Consider the following 8911-nt stretch of genomic DNA (forward strand, 5'->3'; position numbering starts at 1 on the left):
GTCCAGTGAGTTAATAAAAAATTCAGAGGCTCTAGGTGCCGCGCTGAGACCCTCTGTACCCGTGCGAACATGGCGCTGCGCGCGGTGCGGAGCGTGCGGGCGGCGGGCGGCAGCCTGCGCGCCATCTCGGCACCCAGCGCGCCCTGTTCGCCGCGGCCCTGGGGACTGCGAGCGGGTGCCCTCCGGGAGCTGCGCACGGGCCCTGCTCTGCTGTCGGTGCGGAAATTCACAGAAAAACACGAATGGGTAACAACAGAAAATGGTGTTGGAACAGTGGGAATCAGCAATTTTGCACAGGAAGCTTTGGGAGATGTTGTTTACTGTAGTCTGCCTGAAGTTGGGACAAAGTTGAACAAACAAGAGGAGTTTGGTGCTTTGGAAAGTGTGAAAGCTGCCTGCTAGTGAACTCTATTCTCCTCTATCAGGAGAAGTAACTGAAATTAATAAAGCTCTAGCAGAAAATCCAGGACTTGTCAATAAGTCTTGCTATGAAGATGGTTGGCTGATCAAGATGACATTCAGTAACCCTTCAGAACTAGATGAACTAATGAGTGAAGCAGCATATAAGAAATACATAAAATCTATTGAGGAGTGAAAATGGAACTCCTAAATAATCTACTTTGAAACAACTTAATCTAGCATAGTTGTCTTAAATTAGTGGTGGATAGATATTTAAAAAGCAACTTTTAGCAAAAGAAACTACTTGTAACAATGTTTCCTGAAGAAAATACCCTTTAACTTTCTAATGACTTCAGATAAACACTGTGCATCTTTTCCACAGCATCCTGTGATTTTTAGGCTAGGCTCCAGTTATAATATTCAGAAATCCTGAAATTATCTCTGGTAAAACTAATTACAAAAATTATGTAAGTCAAGGATAACATGGTTATCTTAAACCTTATATGACATTGTAACTTGCTTACAGCTATCCTTGGATTTGGGTCAAAATTATCTTCCCACTAGAAATAACTGCCAGTGGAGAAAAGTTTGTTAGTTGTATAGTATCCAGTGAAGAATATTACTATCTTAATTTTGCAATATACTGTGTTTGCTGGTGCTATTTTTATACAGTGAAGCAACAGTCTTGCAGAAGAATAAAAAATTTAATAATAAAATTTAAAAAAAAATTCAGAGAAGGAGGTAACTGCTGGGGAAGGTTCAAGCTTTCAAAACAGGGATTTTAAAAAAGTGAAAATGAAGCCGAGAAACAGGCAAGAGAAGAAATTTCATTCTGAGAAAGAAAACTCAAGGCCGCCTCTGGTGCAACAGTCATCCTCTCACACACTTCCACCACACACTCCCCTGGCTGACCTAAAGAGGTCAGTATCCACAGTAATACATCTCGTTGCTACTATGTACCCTTGCTAGTGTGTGGAGAATATGGTATTTCTGTAGTTTTCCTCCTCAAAACTCATAAAACTGAGATAAACATTTATTAATAAGTCTCTCAGTTGGGTCGGACTCTTTGCCACGCCATGGACTGTAGCCTGCCAGGCTCCTCTGTCCATGGAATTCTCCAGGCAAGAATACTGGAGTGGGTTGCCATTTCCTTCTCCAGGGGATTTTCCAGACCCAGAGATGGAACCTGGGTCTCCTGCATTGCAGGCAGATTCTTTACCATCTGAGCCACCAGGGAAGCCACTTTAAAAATTCAGATAAAGAGGTAAACTAGGGACTTCTCTTGTGGTCCAGTGGTTATGACTCTCCACTTCCACTGCCGAAGGCACAGGTTCAGTCCCTGGTGGGGGAACCCATAAGATCCCACAAGCCATGTGTGGTACAGAGAAACAAAGAGGCAACCTACAAAATACCTGATCAATACTCCTCATAGTCATCACAAACAGGGCAACTCTGAGAAACTAACAGCCAAGGGGAGCCTAATAAAATATGGAAACCAAATGTAATATGGTATCATGGATGGGATCCTAAAATAGAAAAAAATTAGGTAAAAACTAAGGAAATCTGAGTGAATGATAGGCTTTAGTTAGTGTTATCAATGCTGGTTCATTAATGGTGGTAAACACACAGTACTAATGTTAAGATAATAACAGTAGAAACTGGATGGGGAGTACAAGACAACTGTGTACTATCTTCTCAATTTTTCTGTAAGTCTAAAACTTTTAAAAAATAATTTATACACCTACACCCCTCAACACACAAACACACTTCATTTTCTACCAGGTCCCAAATTCTCAGCATTCAGAACTTGCAAGATTGGTTTTGAACAAAGGCCAGAGAACAGGGCAACTAATTCCAGAGGATCATTTACTTTTTTCTTTTTCAATCCCCCACCAGGGATTGAACCCAGATCTGGCAGTAAAAGCAATGAGTGCTAACCACTGGACCTCCAGAGAATTCCCACCACTGACTGTTAAAATATGTAAATGCAGTGTACAGTAATAAAACTGGTTGTCCATAAACACATGAAACCTTATCATCCAAATGAGTTCCGTTACTTCCAGGTACTCAAGAAGCTTTTAGCCTTGTTTTAATAATATGAACACTGCTCAAAACACTTTGAGAATCATCTTCAGAGTCTATAGCACACACTTCAATGAATATTCATTATCTGCAGGTGGATCTGATTTATGCAAATAGCCAAAAAAACTCAGGCCAACGCTGATGAGTAAATGGGGCAGGAAATCTGGATCGCAAATGTGTTTCAGAATTTTTTTGGATTTTAAAATGTAATATGGTGCATATGCAATAAATAAGACAGCAATCTCAGTGGGGTCTGGGACAGTACCTCATAAACAAATGAATGTTTCTGCAATGAGAGATGAATATTCACATTGGTATAAATGAAAGTGGCATAAATGAAACTATAAATAACCTTATGTATTAATAAGCTATTTCACTCTCCTCTTTCACTTTCAAGAGGCTCCTTAGTTCCTCTTTGATTTCTGCCATAAGGGTGGTATCATCAGCTTATCTGAGGTTATTGATATTTCTCCCTGTAATCTTGATTCCAGCTTGTGCTTCATTCAGTCCAGCATTTCACATGCTGTACTCCGCATGTAAATTAAATAAGCAAGATGACAATATACAGCCTTGATAAGCTAGGAGGTCCACCACAAAGTAAGTTCAAGTCAGATTAGGTTTCGTAGTCAAAAGAGATATGAAAATTTTTGGTTTTCATAACTTTTTTTCATAACTTTCTTAACTTAGGAAAAAGACTGCAGATGGTGACTATCTGATGATGATGCTCCATTCTGTCCACTCAGTCACCCAAGCTAGAAGCCTGAGAGTTACTCTAAACTCTTCTCTTCCCCTAACCCTTTAGCCAATCATCAAGTTCTATTCATATTACCCGATGATCTTTTTTAAAGTTTTTTTTGAAAAATAATAACCTATTTATTTTTGACTTTTCACTATGCTGGGTCTTCATTGCTGTGTGGACTTTTCTCTAGTTGCAGTGAACAGGAGATACGCTCTAGTTGCTGTGTGTAGGCTTCTTGCAGTGGCTTCTCTTGTAAAGCACGGCCTCTAGGGCACGGGGGCTTCAGTAGTTGTGGCTCCTGGGCTCTTCAACACAGGCTCAATAGTTGCAGCACAAGGTTAGTTGCCCTGCAGCACGTGGATCAGTGATAGAACCCATGGCTCCTGCATTGGCAGGTGGATTCTTTACCTCTGCGCCACTAGGGAAGCCCTGATGACTATCTTTTAAATCTGTCCTTTCCTCTCCATCTCCAGCATCAGTGATTTAGTCTAGCACCTTGCCATCTCTCTCAGAGCACTTTTGTTTCCTTCAAGTTGGCCTCTCTGCACTTTTAACTTCCATAAAACCTTTTCTCCATAACACTCCTAAATATAGATCTGACCATGTCACTCCCATGTTACAGTCTTTATGGTTCCATGGCGTCTCCTGTGATACTTTATGGCCCATGGTCCTAATATCACCTAAATACGGATGTATAGAAACAAATTTTGGGACTTCCTGGTGGTCTAGTGGTTAAGAATCCACCTTGCAATACAGGGGATGCAGGTTTGATGCCTAGTTGAGGAACTAAGATCCTACATGCCACAGAGCAGCTTAGCCCATAAGCCACAACTAGACAGTTCATGCCCCAGAATGAAAGATCCCCTATGATGCAATGAAGATCCCAAGTGCTGCAACCAAGACCCAACACAGCCAAATAAATAAAAACACAAACAAGGCCATCCTCTGTGCTCACAGAGCACCTCATATGCTTATCACTTAAATAAAAGAAACAAATTTTAACTACAACAGTGCCATTCAAAGTTTGTTGTTATTTTTGTTGTTCAGTCGCTCAGTCGTATCCGACTCTTTGTGACCCCCATGAACTGCAGCACGCCAGGCTTCCCTGTCCTTCACCATGTCCTGGAGCTTGTTCAAATTCATGACCATTGAGTTGGTGATGCCATCCAACCATCTTGTCCGAAGTTTGTTACCACTCTGCAATGAACCAATTTCAGAAATGAAGTGTAGGCATTTAGAAACTTCTATAGCAATTTAACAGCAAAATTTTATATTTATTGAATCTAATAAAATGGGGATTTTTTTTTAAAAATTCATTGTTAGTGTTTTTTATAGAGCAGTGCACTCTACAATGATTGTAAATTGCTTTAAAAATTGGTTCTGGGCTTACCGGGTGGCTTAGGAGTCAAGAATCCACCTGCCAATGCAGGAGCCATGGGTTTGACGCCTGGTCTGGGAAGATCCCACATGCCGTGGAGCAGCAAGCTGGTGCACCACAACTACTGAACCTGCGCTCCAGAGCCTGTACTCCGAAACAAGAGAAGCCACTGCAATGAGAAGCCCAAGCACCGCAACTTAAGAGTAGTCTCTGCTCTTCACAACTAGAGAAAAGCGAATGCAGCAATGAAGACCAGCACAAAATATATAGATAAATAATTTTTTAAAAACTTGTCCTTTACTATAGGTTGAGAAGCTCTGGTCTAGAATATCCTAAATGAAATGGCCTTGTACACCGCCCAGGGCTCCTTTTTAATCTCACCAGCAACCCCCATCCAGCAATAATGAACAATTTCTAATTTCGCCAATGTATCATTCTGTTTCATACTTCCATGTAAATTTAAATTCTGTTTTCTATGACTTGATTCTCCCTTCTTCCTGGAAATCTATTTATACTTCAAAATTCTAGGCTGCATCATCACCTCCTTTGGATGCCTGTCTCAACCAGCCCCTCACAACCCCAAGCAGAAGATACCACTTGCCCCATGCCTCTATCACTGTTTGTAGCCCTATTATTGCACTATATTGTAATTGTTTATGTGTCTACCTCCCCTGTTACCTATGTGGCTCCTTAAACACAGAAATCAGGTTTGTCTTTGAGGGTGAAGCATCTCTGTTGAGACGACTAAACTGAAGGACAACACTTCAACTACAATTCTAACATATTTTTCTGTTACCAGCAAGGACTTCAGACTTTACCTTTAGCACCTGGGTATGAATTAATTTACCAAAATAGCAAACATTAGAAGGCCAAGGAGCCAGACTTGTGAGACTCACTGGCAACTTTAAAAAGGAAGGAGACATGGAAAACAATTGTCACCACTTGAACAATTCTGCCCAGGTTCAGCCCCCTCTGGGTCAATTGCCCTTTTCAAAGCTGTTCAGGCCTAGATATAGCATCACCAACTCACTCATTTCAGAGGACCCACCAGATCACATCAGAAGTCCTAGGCTAGAGGTGGAAACAATCAACTATAATTGAAACATTTACAAAGAGCCTTGAGGGGCTGGGGGCGGTCACTGAGGGATGGGAGGAATTAATTCTGCCTAGAGGAGTTGCAGGAAGGACAGGGACCAGGAAGGTGACATTTGTGCTGCATTTGCCCTGCTGAAAACTTGGGGGACAGTTGTTGGTGACCAGGGCAATCTGCTAGATGCAAATCTACTCGTGCCTAATAATGACAATCCTTCTGGTTAGCAGTTTCCTCACTCCTCTTCCACCCACTTTCTAATCTTTTCCTCTGTTCTTGGAAAATTGCGACAGAGGATAGTTTCCCTTCCTGGAAGAGATCAGTGTAGCATTAAACTAATCCTTGATTAAATGGGACCCGCTGCTCAGCTCTGTGTCCCTCTGAGAACACCGCCCTGGAAGGAGGGGGGAAGCAGGTGAGCCCAGTAGAGAAGCGGGCTTGAGCCACCCTGGGGAAACAGGGCTCAAGAAGAAAAGTGAAAGTGAAGTCCCTCAGTCGTGTCCGACTCGTTGCGATCCCATGGACTGTAGCTTGCCAGGCTCCTCCGTCCATGGGATTTTCCAGGCAAGAATACTGGAGTGGGTTGCCATTTCCTTCTCCAGGAGATCTTCTCGACCCAGGGATTGAACCCAGGTCTCCTGCATTGTAGGCAGACGTTTTACCGTCTGAGCCACCAGGGAAGTCCTATATCAAAGAGAAAAGGAGAAGAAATTAATTTTTTTTTTAATTTGATGCACCTCTTTGTCAATCATCCCTCACCTGTCTCTTGTCTTTGTTGTTTTTCCGTAGTTTCTCTTAATCTTGGTCTCTTTGTTTCTCTCTCCATTTGCTAAGGGCTGGAAATTCCTTGTTCTCAACGGAAGGGAGGAGGAGGGGAGTTGGAGGTGGTAGGAGTGGGAGGGAAGCGAAGAACAGACATCTCAGCAGCTCCGGCTGCGGGGGAGTCTGGGCCTCTGGCGGGGCCTGACAAGTCAATGGTTTTTAAAATGTACATATTTTTAAATCCACGCAGAGGGGCTCACAAACCTAGAGACACAGACACACAAGTAGATGTAAAGAAACGTATAGATACACAACCTCGGGGTACAGAAGTACAAACTGGGAATAACGTCTTAAATTTGCTTCTGAGTATTTCACAATTTACAGTTTTCATATACACTCTCACTTGAACCTCACGACAACCCTGAGAAACAAAGATACAAACACTCGGGAGTTTCACTCTCAAACACACGTTCGCACCCAAACAGATTTCTTCTGACCCCGAGGGGCATGGGCTGGCCCAGTGTGCGGGGTTTTTCTCCCCTCTTCCCTCTCTGGCCTAGTACCGGCCCTAGGATCAGGTCCCTTCCGCGTTCTCTTTCCTGGGCCGGGACCCAAGGCCGAGCGCCCAGTCGGTTACCGCCCCCTTGCTTCACGCCCTATTCCACCCTCTTCCCCCGCTGGCCCGCGACTCCCCCCGGATCCCCGGGCTCGGCACCGGCCCAAGGGGGACCGGGTGGGAGGGAGGGGGGCGCCTTGAGCAGAGGCTGCGTGGGCGGAGGATGTGCGTCACGGGGAGCGTGGGCAGAGGGAGGGAGGAGGCACGTGGAAACCCGGGGCCAGCCGCTGGCAGCCCAGGCTCTAAAATAACCGGAGAGGGGAATGGGGGAGGGGCGCCCACACAACTAAGGGGGGTCGGGGATGACCCCGGAGGGACCTCGTGTCGCCGCGCCCTCCAGTTGCCGGACGGAGGACTCAGCTCGTTCCTATCACTCCCCACCCCCGTGTTTGTAGCTTTATAGAATGGAGAAGAGAATCTTGGCTACCGAAATTCCCCCCGGTGATGCGATGCACCCCCACCCCTCCTCTCCGGCCCTCCACTAACGGCCCAAAGGTCCCCTCGCCAGGCCGGAATGTAGAACCAGCCCTGGCCCAGGCCACCCACTCCAGGCCGCCCCGGGCCACTCAGAAGTGCAGAAAGGTGGGCGGGGCCGAGGTTTTGGACTAGGGGGAATCTTGCTTCTGGCCAGCCAGCTCGCTTCCCGCCGCCTCCCCCCACCCTCCTGCATTTCCTCGGGGCCCAGAGCCGCAGGGCCGGGCGCTCAGAGCCCCCGCCTGTCCGCCCTCCCAGCCGTGGGCGGGAGTGTAATGGGAACCAGATGGAGCTGGGAGAAACAAAGGGGGTAGGGAGTGGGTTTCGGAGAGGGGTAGGCTCCTCGAAGGAACTCCTCCCTCCTACTCCTCGGTAGGGAGCCACGTTGGACACACTCGGCCTGGTGCCCATCTAACTCTGGACTCTTGCAGACCAAGTGCCCTAACAGACGTCCCTAGAAAGGGTATCCTCCCTCTGCCAGGGCTACCACAACAGTTTCCCAGGAACAGGTCCCCATCCTCAGCAAATAGGGTGCGACGAGTAGAGGAAGGCGGGGTACCCCTCCCATGCCTGCCTGACCTAAGCGCTAACAAAACCCTTCGCGACTGTAATCGACGCGCATCTAAGTGGTAGCTTCTAACAAGCCCCGCCCATTCCTGTTTCCCAAACTTGGACGTGGACTTCAGGCCGGGATGGAAGGGCGCCTGGGTTTCCGAGAACTGCGTCTTCAAACAGCTCCTCTAGGGGCTGGGAAAGAGCGTTTGGAGATGGAAGAGACTCCTGCGGAGCCCCACGCTCACAGACCTGCCTTAAGCGCACTCTCTATGGGAGTCAGACGCACGAAAGGAGACGCGCATCCCGAGTCTCCAACAACTTTTTCCGGCTCACTCCTAACGTTCACAAGTACAGCACCGCGAGGTTCGAGTGTGGGCAGCAGGCGTCCGCATAGCTGTTTAGACGCGTGTGCCCGTCCTTTGCGCTGCTCGGTGTCTTTGTGTACCTGTGCGTGGTTGTGAAACTCCGCTCTCCTCTCGGAGGGGAAGGGGGAGTGGGAGTAAGAATGTCGCCGGCTGGGCGCTCACGTGGGTACGTGGGCGCGGAGAAGGCCGGCTGTGCATCCGGCGTGGGCGGCACGGAGCGACCTCGCCCCGCCCGCTGGATCCCCAAGCCCGCCTTCCACAGCCCGGCCTCGGTCACCTCAGTCTCCAACTCGGCGCCCCGGGCTGAGTCCCCGCCCCCGCCTCCATCTCCACACTCCTCCCCTCCCCCCAACATCTCCGCCTCTCTCCGTCTCTCCGCCGCGGCGTCTCCCCGGCCCGGCGGAGAGGCCCGGGCGCCCGCCCCCCGCCCACGGCCTCCGCCCCCGGGCTC

General features: G+C 47.4%; 1 long non-coding RNA gene and 1 pseudogene across 2 annotated transcripts; one reads left to right on the plus strand and one right to left on the minus strand.

Moving 5' to 3' along the window:
• The first annotated feature begins 69 nt into the window (after positions 1-69).
• On the plus strand, positions 70-753 carry LOC102395734 (annotated as a pseudogene).
• Positions 754-2003: 1250 nt separating this feature from the next.
• On the minus strand, positions 2004-7345 carry LOC112584551. Of its 2 annotated transcripts, none has more exons than XR_006550502.2 (2): positions 6448-7345; positions 2004-4417 (listed from the first exon to the last, which is right to left on the minus strand). It is a non-coding gene; the product is annotated as an uncharacterized LOC112584551 (long non-coding RNA). The 2 variants fall into 2 exon arrangements; XR_003108829.3 differs by lacking the exon at positions 6448-7345 and adding an exon at positions 4611-4671.
• Between the last annotated feature and the right edge of the window lie 1566 nt (positions 7346-8911).

Source organism: Bubalus bubalis, chromosome 4 (genome assembly GCF_019923935.1).
Source record: "Bubalus bubalis isolate 160015118507 breed Murrah chromosome 4, NDDB_SH_1, whole genome shotgun sequence".
NCBI lineage: Eukaryota > Metazoa > Chordata > Mammalia > Artiodactyla > Bovidae > Bubalus > Bubalus bubalis.